A 15,238-nucleotide genomic window follows, 5' to 3' on the forward strand; every position below is an offset into this window, starting at 1 on the left:
GAAAAATAACATTATTGGCCCTGTTTATAAAGAAGGAGACTAAGCCTCTCAGAGGTTAAGTAACATGTGCACAAGATCATTTAGCAAGAGAGCTGGACAGTCACCGTTTGACAGCTCATTCAAGCTCCAAAGCTGGTCTTTCTACTATACTATCATGCCACTTACCCCATCTGCCTTGAGGTCTATTTCTATTGGCTTCTAGTTGTGTAATGTGTCCAACACACAGAATTGGCTCAGGATGTTAGAATTACAAAAAAAAAAATAATAATAATAATAATCCCTCCCTAAATTTATCTTCATTAGAGAAGATAGAGATTCAGGGTACTATAAAGCCTACACTATTAGTGGTTGTTGTCTGTAGGTTCCTTTACCCTGTGTAACAACCTCTTGAAAAAGTATGAAGGGTATATTTTTACCCCAAACTGGGCAGTTGGTCTTATTCATCATCCCTGGCTTTCTCTAGGTCAGTACAAACTGGAAAAAAAAAAAGAAAGAAAAAAAGAAAAAGAAAAAGAGCAAAGGAGAAGATAAAAACTTGGAACTTCTAAAATTGATCCAGAAGTCTACTACTGGATTCAAATATGGGATGGAGCTCTATCTTTTTGCTTGATCAATCAATTAGTTAAAGATTACACATTCTTTCTGTTTTTCATAACATTGCATATGTCATTTTTCTTGTTGATTTTCACTTTTCTTTATAATAGGATTTTTAGTAATAACTCATTTTTTTAATATTTAAATAAAGAAACCAGTGCACTTTTCAAATGGTCCACTTGGTTTCTCAAAATAGGGTATTAGAAAAATAAATCTAATATATTTTAATAGAGAAAAAAATCTAACATAAATGCCTACATATACATACTGTCTGGGATCCACTGAGGTGCAGTAAAAAATGTTAAATCTACAGAGGCTGGTTAAAAATGCTTTCATTCAAAAAAACTATTGCATGTATAATTTGTTTAGCAATGGAAATAATAGTACTAAAATTATGTCTTGATTTTTTTTTTTTTTTTCTGAATGAGATTATGTAAAGATTATAAACCCATGAAAGTGCCTCTGGTTTACCCATGGAGTGCTGGGAGTCCTAGCAGGTCATCCACTGGGACTTGAATCACAGGCATTTTGAAAGTAGGGCTTGACACTCCATGGTGGATTTCATGGATGCCAAATCACCAGGCAGAGGGCAAGTCCTTCACATTGAGAGAGCTGCATTTATTCCTGGTCAGGTCACAGATGCAAATCAGCCGACAAATGTCTCATTATCCCCTGGGGTAAATTAACCTGAATCTCCCAAGAGGATATGTCCCTATTTTTCTGAAAAGGCTATTACTGAAATTAGTCAATAAAAGCAGCTATGTCTCTGTTACTTAAAAATCTGCCAATGTGGAGAGGAATTACTTTACTCAGAGTAGGAAAACTTGAATTCCAGAAACTTAGTTCTAGAACTTGGTATGCCTCCGTGGCAAAGCCACTTTATACCTCTAGACATTGTTGCTTCATCCACAGGGTGATAATTATACCCTGTGTCCCAAAAGCCTCAGACAAAATTAGATAAAGGAATGAGGCCTAGAAGTCGTATATTTCAAACTTCACCTGGAAAAAGACATATTTACCTAATACTTCTAAGTGTGCTTTTTGTCCCTCTCTATAGTAGTATAGCATATAGTATAGCATACTCCATGAATTTATACCAACTCCCTTGAGTTTAATTAATTGATCAATTAATTTATTATTCTGCTTTGGATGTTTCGTTCCTTCCAAGCAAAGCTGATTTGGATCTATAACACTTCGATTCCAAATGTCTAAAAAAAATTGATTTGTAAGGTGTTTCAGTTTTTATTGTGTTATGAAAGCTCTTTTACCCAATCCATTCCCTCTGCCCTCATTTCGCAAAGCTACATACCTCTACGGCACATTTGGAATTCCACAAATTTTCGATAATAATTTTGAAATCATGAGGAATTCTAAATACTAATAGCTTGGGGTGGGATGTTCAGTGTTTATGTCCACAGGGTACCTAGTCTTTTCCAGCTCATTACGTTTCGTTTTAATTAATCCTGGCACAACTTTATAAAGAAGGTGCCTTCTGGTTTTACGTTAAAGCATGCAGCCTAGGATTTATTTTTTTGGTTGTTTTGTTTTTCCTAGTCCATGACATTTGTCTCTGTGATCCATTCTAGTCCACAACATATGAGCAAAGTGAGAAAAGGAGAAATTAGTTGCTTAGTTGAATTTCATAAGAAGCATGCTTTAAAACACCATCATTTCCAATACCTTCACCATCAAATCAAATAAGCCGCATGCAATAAAATGAACACCCAAGTTATAGAAAGCTGGTTCCATTTCTAATAGTCTACACTCACAGGGCACAGCAGGGGCGGGAGGGGGGTGGTGGGAAAAAAATAACAATTATAATTTGTGTAGAGGTCATAATCTCCAAGTATTATCTCACTCAATTTTTATAGTACTTTTATAAGATAGGGTATAATATATACATTTTAAAGATGAGAAAATTGTGATTCAGAGGAGTTTTAAATAACTTGCTTAACTATTCAAAGACTAAATAAAGAGACCAAATATGAACCCGAATACCCTGATTTCAACTCTGAAAATGAACACGTATCCACACAAACACAAAATTAGCTGGAGAGCAGAATAACGAAAATCATTTGACCTGTATTTGATCAAAAGAAAAAATACAACATAAAATGCTTTAATATAAAGAGCATAAAATGCTCTCAAGTTCTCAAGTCCATGTTCCATGGTCTTTTTAAGGAGACTTTCTCAAATCAGTAGAAGAGCATCAGTTATGATTCTCTAAAATCTCCAGGGATCTCCAAGAAGTTCTCAGTAAATGCTTTCTAGATTGTCAGAAGACCATGCTCTTTATTTCACCTCCTCTTGCATTCCCTTTCCTACATAATGTCCTCTTTAGTTTACTGCATGTACAGGCAGGTCACGATGCTTGTTCTCCTGCTGGAAGTGCATGGAAATCTTGAATAACACAGCAGACACTACAGGTAGGCAACCACAAGTACAGTGCAATGGTTTTCTTTGCATTATTTAATGTCACAATGTAGCTTTTAATAGGTATCTCCATTTTCACTTCATTGGAAGCAGAAACTATTATTTTCAAATTTCTTGGAAGCTCTTCTGGCCCTATTTGCCTTCCATCGTCTGTTATCAGCAATAGTCAAACATCCACTGTACACCACTCTGATATGTTTTCTGAGCTCCCCTAACATCATAGCAACCCCCTACAAAGAGCTTCTCTTTCATCACAAAGGGCCAATGCCCAAGAGAGATTCCCTTGTACTTGACATGTTAGGAGTATGTGAAAAGAAAAGGCTGGAAATGAGTTTGTAGCATAAAAGTGTGCAGACAAATGCAAAAACTAGAGGACATAAGTTGTTTATCGTTAAGGTCAAGAAAAAAAATACCTATGACTGTAGCAAACGATGTTTGTGTAAGAAAACAATTACAAAGAAATGTGCACCACTAAAGGAATTTAATACTTTGAAACAGTATTGGTATCTAGAAAATGAAGCTGTGTTTTAAGAGTACCAATTGATATAGTATAAAGTAGAATAAGTTACACTCAAAAAAAGTTTTCATGATCTTTTAATGAAATACTTGTGGAATCTTTTTTTTTTTTTTTTTTTTTTTTTGTGGAAAAATTTGAAGAGTAAGTAGCATATCATGAACTCTGGCTTGAGTTCTGATAAATCTGTTATGAATGACATCCCCCATGCTGTCCATGGCAGATCCCTCTGACTGGGTAGGGCCAAAAAACTCAGAGGATGTCCTCATCTTGACGAAAAGTGGAACTCATGTCTCCTTCTTAGACCTGGAGTTCTCACTATTTATGCATGCTTCTTCCAGATAACCAATGGGACCAGAGTTATCAGTGAGAGCAAGAGCTCAGTCCAGTGCTCTGATAAAGTCTGGATGTAGGGGAAGGCCAGAAAGGACGAGCAGAAGGAAGGCTCTGAAAAGCCCATTCTAGTTTCACTGAAACTCTAATGAGGGATTCCAGAAGCTCTCACATTTTAATTAAGCTTTCTACAAATCAACAAAGGGAGAACATTTGGCCAGTATTTTATTTTCCAGTCTATTTCTTCAGGGAATATACCTAGAAACTATTTCTGAGGGTGAGCTTTTATATATCTGAAGGATGCAATTTGATTATGAACAGGCAGGAACTTGTAGAGTATCCATTTTCATTATACCTGTCTCTGAAACACCTACCAAGGATCTCATAAAACTTTACAAAACATTATCTAACTGAATTATCAGTCATCTGGTAATTCAATCTTTCAAGTCAACATTTCTCAGGGAAGGCTAATGATTTTATTAAACTTATAAAAACAAATTCCTTTCCAATTTCTTCTGCTAGCCACCTAGCCAACTTCTATCACCCTATAGACACACACGCACACACACGCGCACGTGCACACATATGTACACACAAAAACACACAGAGTTCTCCATATGTGTTCCAAGTTCATCATCTGTAAAATGTAGATAATAATAAAGTATATGGTTGCAGGATTAGTAGTAATGTATGTGTTGGGAGCTCCAACAAATAGGATGGACTTCCCGCTCTAAATTTGGGTTAGATGGTAAGACAGATGATGCCACACGTACAGCAAGGAAGTATGAAAGGGTTTACTTTTCACTTAATGTGGCATTCTGGAGAGAACAGAACAGGCTCCTAAGCAGGTTCAAAATGGTTTCAGAGAACAGAGGGTTTTCTGAACGTTAGGGAGTGGGGCTGAAGTGAGGGTTCCCTTCTCTTGCACAGGCTAAGCCTTGCATGGTTTGAATATCCTGCTGGTGTCAAAGGAGGGAGCACCCAAGGCTTTCATAACAGCTTGTCAAGATGTGAGACAGAGGGTACAGGGGAGTGGTAGGGCTTGAAAGCTGTTGGCAATCAAACATCAAAAATGCAGGCAGACTATTGAAGCATATAAAGAATTTAGCATAGTGCACCTGGTAGATGTCCAGTAAGTGCCAGCTTTTGTTCTTAACACAATTATCATGCCCATGTCTGTGCTTCCTGCTGCCTGGCTGGCATGATGAGAAAATAATTTTAGGACATGGATCTAAAAGGAAATCAGTATGAATAGGACATAATTTGAAAGAGTGGTAGTGTGACCCAAATATTATACCACAATGACAGCTTAGAGTGCTACATTTAACCTAAGTATAAAATTTAGTGGACTTGGATTCACTATACCTGAATTTAAATCTCAGCTCTATTCCTTAAAAGTGGTATGATTCTCAAGAGTGGCTTACATGCTCTCAAACTTACCAGCTCAATGCAAGTGATGCCATCACTTCCACTGGATTGTTATGAACAATGACAGGAAGCTAATACAGGTACTGGCACGTAGCAAAACTTCCTAATACTTATTATATGCTCAGCAAATAACAGTTGAATATGATTCTGAATATAACTCACCTAGACAATTTCTCTCAAGCTAGTACCCTGTACTAAAATATAAGGATAATAATGCTTACCTTATGTATCGTGTAGGGGTGTGATAGGAATTAAAATAAACAGATTATGTATCTGATGGTATTTTCTAAATGGAAATATGTATATTAATGTAAGACAACACATCACCTATCACATGGTATCAAAAAGAAAATACTGAAGACAACCACTAGAATTTTGACAGCACTAAAATACATACCATCCTCTCATGGTCCCAACTTCAATGAAGAATTCTTAAACCAGGTTAACTTTTCTAATCATATTACAGTCAAACATCCTCCGAAGCCCTGGTGATTTCAAAGAGGGCCAAGTTAGACCCATTTTTCTGGGGTTGGGAGCAATCCCAGATATTCACCCCCTCTCAGCCAACAGTCCTCATCTGTTGGTTCCAGTTGATATTTGAGATAACCTGCTCCCAGTAACTATCCATTTTAGATCCTGACTTCAGAAAAGACTCAAAAGCTTGAAAAAACTCACTGTCTTTCCATCACAGAGAATGATCAAATAAAAAGAAAGACCGAAGAGTTGTACTGAAAAGCAGGACACATAGAGGAAAAAAAGATCTAAGTGGACAAGGGTGAGAAAGGTGCTCTTGGAAAACAAATAAGAATGGTGAACAGGCCTGAAGAACATCTACCACACTGGAAGGATTCATGCGAAGGTGTCAAGATTATTAGTCAATACTCTGAGAGGGGCCACAACACAGCCATTTCCTCTTTCTTTCTTCTGTATCTCTTGTCTTCATGCCTATCTAACGCTAAAGCTTCATTTCTGAGATACTCATGCCAGATATAGGCTGCCTTCTAGAATCCTAACTCTAATCTCTATCATAGGACAATTGAGGCTGATGGGAGCAATTTATACATGGTCTCTGTTATCTACTCTGCCTACATTCAGAGCGTTGGTGGTCAGTGTTCCACAAGGATGTGAAACACAGTGGAAAACTATCACATCTTCACTGTTGTACCATAAAGTAAGCAAATCTTTACTTTGCTGGGAACTTTCTATCTCTGCTTTTTTTACTATGCCAACCGGTGCATTCAGCCAAGCATCCTGGCAGACACATGCTTACTGATCCAAAGTGCTTAAGGAAAGTAACTACTTGGAATATGTATCATTTTATTTAATTGTAAGAGGAAGATGTATTTATTCACACTCATTCAATCTTAGTATTTGGGAAACCCATAAGTTGTGTCATATAACATGGAAACTTAATACCGAAACTCTTGTCATCTCATTATACAATGTCCTTGGCCTTAACTCACCAAGCTCTATCTTTATTTAAGGGTGAACCACATTCTGGTATTTTGTATTCACTGTCTTGTCTTGTCTTACAAAAATCAGTTAACGTTGAAAATGTCCTTAATTATTTGGATACATTCTGCTTTCCGAAATGGAGAAATTTCTTTGAGGGATGAACCAACAATGGTTCTTCTGTATTTTCCCCCAAGCACCAGTTATGGTTTCATTGTCTAGGTAGTCAAGAAATAATGTCATTAGACTTATTAAAGCACCGACTGAAGAGCTCTTTGCATTTTATAGAAGTTAAATAGCATTCACATTTCAACAAGGCCTTGTTCCTCTGCAAATTATTGATTTAGAATCACAATTTACAATAGTAGAGCTCACCTGCCAAAACAACTTCAAATTAAATAGTAACTTTTGTAATGGTATTTTGGAACCATATCTGCGAAATGCAACTGACACTGGCATAGAGTAGAAATGGTTTCGACAAGGCAAGAAAAGTCATATTGACTGACGGGAGCGTGCTCTGTTGCCTTGACAAACAAGCAAGAATTCAGCCTCAATCTGTTGGAGTCTCAAGGCTCACAAACCTGCCAGATTGCCATCTTTGTGCTGAATGCAAAATAATCACAGTAGCTAAAAATGATAAATTGTGGATGGCTGGGGTGGGAAGCAACACATTTAATCAATCTCTCCTTTTCACTCTGCAGGTTCTAACCATGAAACCTGTATTCCTGCTAGGAGAGAATAGTTTCCATTCTCAGCTTCTCGAGGTAAGAGGGTCTCATTCCTCTATCCCTGAGTAATCCTACCCTTGGCTTTTCTCCACAATCTACATTTAGGTTTCTGGTTGATGATATTAATTTTAAAGGCATCCGTGACTCCCATGGGTCTATAAAGTACCACTTTTTTTTTTTAAGCTTTTTAATTGGTGAGACCCTTCCCAGTCTGGCTTCCCCATCACCATCATTGCTGTCGTCTGAAGTATTGATGCTTAGACAGGGTGTCAGGTCCTGTGCTAAGGATCTTATCTTGTGGGGTTGCTCTGGAGATAAATGAAAAGGGCATTAAATGTATGAAGCCCAATATAAATTCAAGTATTCAAGGTTTTATTCCTGGAAAAGTAGACTCATTTTTAATTCTCTCATTTAACGTGTCAAATCAAACAGCTATGATTTAATCATCATTTTTTGAATAGTTACTTTTCCTCTTACATTTACCATTACATAAAGGACAAAGGAATAAATCTCATATAAAAGTTAATCATAAAACTATTCAAATGACCAGTTTCAATATGTTTTTCCCCTCTTTTTCTCTATTACTCTCATTCTAAATTTTCTTTCCTCTTTCCCTCCATCTAAATTTACACACACACACACACACACACACACACGCACAATTTATTGTCTCCTAATTGGTCATTTATAAACATTTATCACTGTCACATTAAAGTTCAATATGTCACAAAAGGAACTTATGCTTTCTTGAAAAAAATCACAAACTCTTTCTACTTCCTTATGGCTGCTGACTCCCATGATACACATCAAGCTATTACTAGGGTATACTATAGCCCTGGGATCAGGGTACACTCTCAAGGTTAATTACCTTCTTCTGGAACCACACCTTGGAGCAATATGGAACAGAATTCTTCAATCCAGATTGTTACATCATCTACTCTCCTCCCAGAGATCAATCTATTTCTGAACTGATTCAGGAACTTGGGGTTTAGGGATCTTGAAGGAAGAACTGTTATTTTTGTACCATAACTTAATCTACCCATACCACGATTACTTCTTCACACATTTATAGCATACCTCTGCCCATTTTTCTAATACTGTCTATGTAGAACACACAAGACAATTTTGTGGCAGGTTATTCAGAATGTATCTTCTAAAAAGCTATTTTTTTTCTTTTGTAAGCAATTCTAAACTACTCTTTCTTTTCAGAGTTCTGTTTCAAATATTTACCTTGTAATTCATTTTTTTCCTTATATTCCATTTATCTTCATATATCCCTATTGTCTCTCATGTTTGTATGATTATCTACCACAAATGGAAATAATTTCTTTAAAAAGCATGTTGGTCTTCTATCTCAAATGGAGAAACAATAGATGCTTCTTTATTACAGCATTGCAGAAATATACAACTGGGAGAGACATCAAGGTACTCAGGTATATATTGATTAATAACAGCTGAAAGTAATAGGTGGGAATATACTAGTAATGTTCAAACTGGTTGCCACGATTTTTTCAGCTCAAGGTAAATTGCTAGCATTTCGGAGGGTTGGGGACATAAATGCAGGAGTGGCAGCACTTTCTGACTTCTTCTAGGATATTTGCTACAGAGAAAAAAAGGTAACCACACACCCAGAAATCTCAATGTTTAAAAGAGCACTGTTTAATACTACAAAGCTGTAGGAATCAAAACAATGTGGTACCAGAATAAAAATAGACACATTAGACAATGGAACAGATTAGAGAGCCCAGAAATAATCCCACAACTTTACAGCGAATTAATCAATGGCCACAGAGGCAAGAATATACAATGGGGAAAAGACAATCTCTTCAGTAAACGGTGCTGGAAAACCGGATAGCTAAATGCAAAGAAATGAAACTGGACCACGTTCTTACACCATACACAAAAATAAACTCAAAATGGATTAAAGATCTAAATGTAAGACCTGAAACCATAGAATTCCTGGAAGGAAACATAGGCAGTAATTTCTCTGACATCAACCTTAGCAGCATTTTCCTAGATACATCTTCTTTGTGAAGAAAGAAAAGCAAAAATAAACTATTGAGACTATACCAAAAAGTTTTACACAACAAAGGAAACCAACAACAAAACAGAAACCTAAGGAATGGGAGAAGATATTTGCAAATTATATATCCAATTAGGTGTTAATACTCAAAAAATATAAAGAATTGATATAACTCAGTGCCAAAAAGCAGATAATCCAATTAAAAACGGGCAGAGAATCTGAAGAGACAGTTTCCTAAAGGATGGCCAACAGACATATGGAAAGATGTTCAAATCACTAATCTCAGGGAAATGCAAATCAAAGACACAAAGAGCTATCACCATACACCTATCAGAATGGCTAGAATAAAAAAAAGATAAGAAATAACAAGTGTTAGCCAGATGTGGAAGATAAGGAACCCTAATGTACTGTGGGTGGGAATAAAAGCAAGTGCAGCCACTATGGAAAACAGTATGGAGGTTCGTCAAAAAATTAAAAATAGAAAAAAATATTAAAAATAGAAAGACCCATCAAAAAATTAAAAATAGAAAAAAAAATAAAAATAGAAAGACCATATGATCAATTCCACTACTGAGAATTACCCAAGGAAAATAAAAACACTAATTTGAAAAATATTGGCACTCATATGTCTTATGCAGCATTATTCACAAAGACAAGATATGAAAGCGATCCTAGTATCCATCAATAGATGACTGGATACAGAAGGGGTGTGTATACATACATTCCATACATACAATGGAATATTACTGAGCCATAAAAAATGAGATCTTGGCTTTTGCAACAACATGGATGGACCTAACAGGTATTACCCTAAGTGAAATAAGTCAGACAAAAAAGACAAATGCCATATGATTTTACTGATATATGGAATTCAAAGTCCAAACAAATGAATAAACAAAAAGTAGAAATAAGACTAAGTACAGAGAATAAATACAATGTAAATACATTATAAATATAGAGAATAAACTGATAGTTGCCAAGAGGGAAATGGGTAGGAAGATGGGCAAAATGGGTGAAGGGGAGTGGAAGATACGGGCTTCCAGTTATGGAATGAGTAAGTCATGGGGATAAAAGGCACAGCATAGGGAATATAGTCAATGGTATTATCATAGTCTTGTATGGAGACAGATGAGAGCTGCCTTTGTGGTGAGCATAGCATAGTGTATATTTGTCTAATTATTATATTGTACATTTGTAACTAATGTAACACTGTATGTCAATTACATTTCATAATAAAAAAAAAGAAAATTTTGTTTTTGTGATTAAAAATATGGAGGCCTAAGCTGACCACAGTTTCCATCTTATTTTAAGAAGTTTTAAGATTATGATTCAAATATCTCTTGGTAGCCTGCTATTATAATCACTTTTATATCAGTGAGGCTATAGGCCTAACAGACTGTTCTCATCAGACATATAGTACAATTGATCTGCATACTCTTCATAGCTGTTCTTTGTTAAAGCAGACTAGGCATTGTCTAGGCTTCTCTTCCTCACGGAAACTTTTCCACTTTTTACCATTTCTCCTGCTACTTCTACTCCCTTTTTTAAATCATGCTCTTCAGCAGCTATCTACAGTCTAAATATCCTGTTGCTTGGGGGTGCCTTGGTGGCTCTGTTAAGTGTCTGACTTCAGCTTGGGTCATGGTCCCGGGGTTTTGGGATCAAGCTCCATGTTGGGCTCCCTGTTCCCTGTTCAGCAGTGGTGAGTCTGCTTCTCCTTCCTCTCTGCAGATCCCCCTACTTGTGTTCTCTCTCTCTCTCTCTCTCTCTCTCTCTCTCTGTGTGTGTCAAATAAACAAAATCTTTAAAACAAAAAATATTCTATTGCTTAAAATAAAACAAAGATGAAATTTGGATCCATGTGCCTTCCTATTACAGCATCATCTGAACTCTTTACATCCCATTGTATAATTCTGCATTAGATGTATAAGTAAGGAGAAATTACCCTAGATATGAAGTTGTTATTATTGTTGTTTTTTATAGTTCAATCAATCTCTGACTTGTCTCTGAAAGTGACCAACAATAAGCCAATCGACATCAGGACTGATTTGGCCATTTAGTCACTATCTATTATCTGGTCTGAACTATAAGGATTGTTTTGCCAAAAGTATAAGTATCATTGCCTGTATCCTAAAGATAAAATAAATCTTCAAGTAATAAAAAATAGAAAAATTAAAATTTTTCTTTTCCCCATGAATTCAAGGCAATTTTTGCCAGCAGAGAATTAAAATTTCATAACAAAATGCAATAAAATTAAGCAATGAACAGAGAGAGTTGTGAAAACGTTGCAGGATATTCAGCTGAAGATATACAGCATAATCAGTCTGATGAAGAAAAGAGAGGATTTATACTATCAAAATTTCTACCTAAAAAAAACCAAAACAACTCCACTTTTGAGATTTGCCACAGTTAAAGAGAACGCCGGACTTATAAAATAAAACAAACCCCTAAACAAAAACATGATATGATGCTTATATCTGGAATTCTGGCCATTATCATGCAGGGCCTTACTGTCCCCACGGCAGCGATAATCTTCAGATAATTCTACTTACGTGTAAATTAGTGTGAAGACAAAATAAGGATTAAACCATATATTCTTATAGTCATTCATTCTACACACATGTACTAAGCATCTTCCACATACAGGAATTATTTCTTTTTTTTTCTTTCTTTTTTTTTTTTTAGGAATTATTTCTTTTGTGAGTACCTAAGCATGTTTGCATCTACTGCAATTTGTATATATGAGGTCATAGTGTGGTTGTCTGTACGTTTTCACACAGAGGGTATTCTCCTTGAGGATCAAGAACAAATCTTTTCATTTCCTTTCCCCAGTTCCAACAGACTGGATGACTGACCGCTAACTAAATAAATAGCTTAAATAGAACCAGAAATGCCTTACAAGTACATGAATTGCCCACGATTATGAGTAAAGTTTTCCATCTCTTTGTGTCCTCTTTTGTGATATGCTAAGCAAGACGGATTAAGAGGCAGGCATAGTCCTGGTGCTTAAGGAATTCACTCTGATACCATATTTCCTTTAGAAGTTTATGACCCAATAAGTTAAACTGATCTTCAAACTACATATGATCTGAACAGAAATCTATTTCATGTCTGAATGTTTTTTTCACTTTGTGTTTACTTCTACAACCTAAGCTTTTTCACCTATGTGGTGACATTCTTAAATGGGGTCACGTTACATGGGTAACTCTGACCTTTGTTTGTTGATTCATCAGCTCTCCTGACTCAGAGGCAAAGAAAAGAAACTAATGACAGAGATATTTGTATACCAACTTTCACCTTAGAAATTATAGCTTCCAAATGCTCACAAGTGAAAATACCATAAACTTTAATGACTTAATTAAGCCAGTGGTAAAAAGCAATACATCTGGGAGGGCGTTAGTTACAAGAGAAGGGGAATTATACGGCTTTTGGGGAGGTGGTCTAGAAAGAATCAGGCTTTGGAACCTAAACAATTCGATTCAAAATCTGATTTCTCCCTTTAATGGCATTTTGCTGTGGCTTACTCTTTCTGCATGTTAATTTTCTCATGCAAAATGGCGACATCATTACATTTTTGAAGAAGTGGAGACTTTGTAGCTCATCCAGCATCATGCTGGCTTCCTTTCTCCCCACCTCAACTAAGATGAGAGACAGATTGATAGAGCTGTGTGGGGTCAACAATCATTAGCATAATAGAAGCTGCCATGCAGCACTGAGCCATAAAAACCATAAACTGAGCTCTTCTCACTGATGAATCTCTAACTTTATGGACTACTATTTACTCTTACCATTTCTGAGGAAGCAATTTAAAATATTGATCTTAAATGAAGAAATGAATATCTCCACAGATATTTAGTGAAATGTTACCTAGCCAAACGTCATTCCTTTTTTTTTTTTTTTTTAATCTTTTGAAAGAATAACACATTTGCTTGCAAAGCAAAAGATGCTGTGACTTACCAACAAGATCTGGCTGCCTTTTGCATGTTATTTGTTGTTATGGCAGAGAATGTTGTAAGAGTGACAAGAAAAGATAACATGGGAACATGAATAAAGAAATAAAGCCAGTTGTTATGGAAACCATTTCTCCCAGAATAAGGACTTGAATGAGCTCTCTTCCTCAATACCTTCTCCTATCCCCCAATTTTGAGTTGAAGAACACACACATATCTTCAGGCAATCACAAGGATTATTAAAAACCTTCTATGGTATATATATATATATTTAATCTCTGATTATTTCATGTTTTGAGTGATACCTAGATTGTGGATGTACTGTTCTATTACCTAAGTCTTTTTTTTTTTTTTTTTTTTTTTTTACCTAAGTCTTTTTGAATGAATTCCTTACAGTGGAGACAATCGCTGGTGCTGATCGGTTATAGCTTTTCTAGAAGAAAATGTGTCTTGGGCTTCCGTCGTTGGACACTGGAGGAATGGAGCTAACAGTTAGTGACTAGGGCAGTGCATCTACAAAAGGTAAAATTCTGCTAGGCAGCGGTGTGGGTCACTAGGGGTCAAAGAAAAGCTATGGTTAGAATAATCGGATAATGTATCTCTGAACCCAGGTTACAAGATTGAGGAAGCATGGTTTTTACTTTCTAGGTTCTCAGAGTATCTGAGATGTCTACAAGGCAGTGTTAGGAACTAGGGTCAAAGAGTTAATGCTTCACAGTTCCTTGGACGCTACAGATAGGGAGTGTAGAAATAGCCCATGATTGCAGTGACCCCAAGAGTGGCAGGGGATTGCATTTAATTTTATGTAGAGACATTGGGCCCTGGATCTAAAGGACCCAGCTGAACTCTGAACAGGTCCTCTTCCCTGTCTATATCCCATGGCAGCAGCAGCTTCTCCGTATTAATGGGAAAACAGAGCCCTAAACTCAGATGGGGTTAGAAGCTGAACTTCCATTTATTTATTTCTTATCAGAGGCCCTTACAAACTTCCTGCCACCACAGAGAGACAAGAGCTATGAGACAGGCTTGACTTCTTACTTTGTAAATGAAGCCCAAAGAACCTAAATGTAAGCAATCTAAGGGAGGTTCTTCTGCTCCTACCCAAGCAACTCACACATCTTACAGGGGGAGGGAACAGGTTGTTTTAAGAAAGCAAAGCTCACCTCTAATGATGGCTTCAGAGGATGCCAACCCTCAATTCTCCCACCATCCAGAGAGAGGGAGTCTTTGTGAGGGGTCTCATGGCCCTCCCATCACAATGCGGGGGGAGGGCATTGGTTAGCGGGACGCGGGAGAGCTAAAGGGAATGGTTAAATCTTGTCACATACATATTTCAGAAAAAATCTGTTTTCTCTCATATATGGTCACTTCTAGGTTATCTGCCTAACAAAGCCCCCACCCCTCTCCGAGTCTAGGGATCAAATCTTTCTGTGATTTATTTCAACAAGCTTTTCTGGCAGCACCTTTATATAATGTTATGAATCAAATGGACAATCAATAAATATTGGATGATGATGGATAAAGTTTAAGCCACAGAGTAAAGACTCTGCTGCCAAGCTGAAAGAGGTCAGTTTTTATCCGGCACAATAAATAATAATTTCATTTTACGTACAGATTTCGGATGGTCAAGATCATTCAACAGTAGAGCATAATCGAAACAAAATTCCCTCGGCGGCCACTGACCATTGGTGAACTTTCAAATGTATAATACAGTTCAATATGACTACCATAAATAGGTAATAAAATTGTGGCCTTTGGCCTTCCATGACTATTCGTTTTCGCT

At 36.6% G+C, this 15,238-nt stretch overlaps 1 long non-coding RNA gene across 2 annotated transcripts in view; it reads right to left on the reverse strand.

Moving 5' to 3' along the window:
* The window catches only part of LOC111093712, a 532,261-nt gene that overhangs the window by 182,934 nt on the left and 334,089 nt on the right, over window positions 1-15,238 (reverse strand). The window contains exons 1-2 of one of the 2 annotated variants that reach the window (XR_005383083.1): window positions 8,351-8,367; window positions 5,700-5,787 (exon numbers count right to left, since the gene is read on the reverse strand). The exons of the other annotated variant lie outside the window; for it this stretch is intronic. This is a non-coding gene — a long non-coding RNA (uncharacterized LOC111093712). Of the gene's footprint in view, window positions 1-5,699; window positions 5,788-8,350; window positions 8,368-15,238 lie in introns of those variants that run through there. 2 annotated transcript variants of the gene reach the window in all.

The sequence above is a fragment of the Canis lupus genome, chromosome 33 (assembly GCF_011100685.1).
Source record: "Canis lupus familiaris isolate Mischka breed German Shepherd chromosome 33, alternate assembly UU_Cfam_GSD_1.0, whole genome shotgun sequence".
Taxonomy (NCBI): domain Eukaryota; kingdom Metazoa; phylum Chordata; class Mammalia; order Carnivora; family Canidae; genus Canis; species Canis lupus.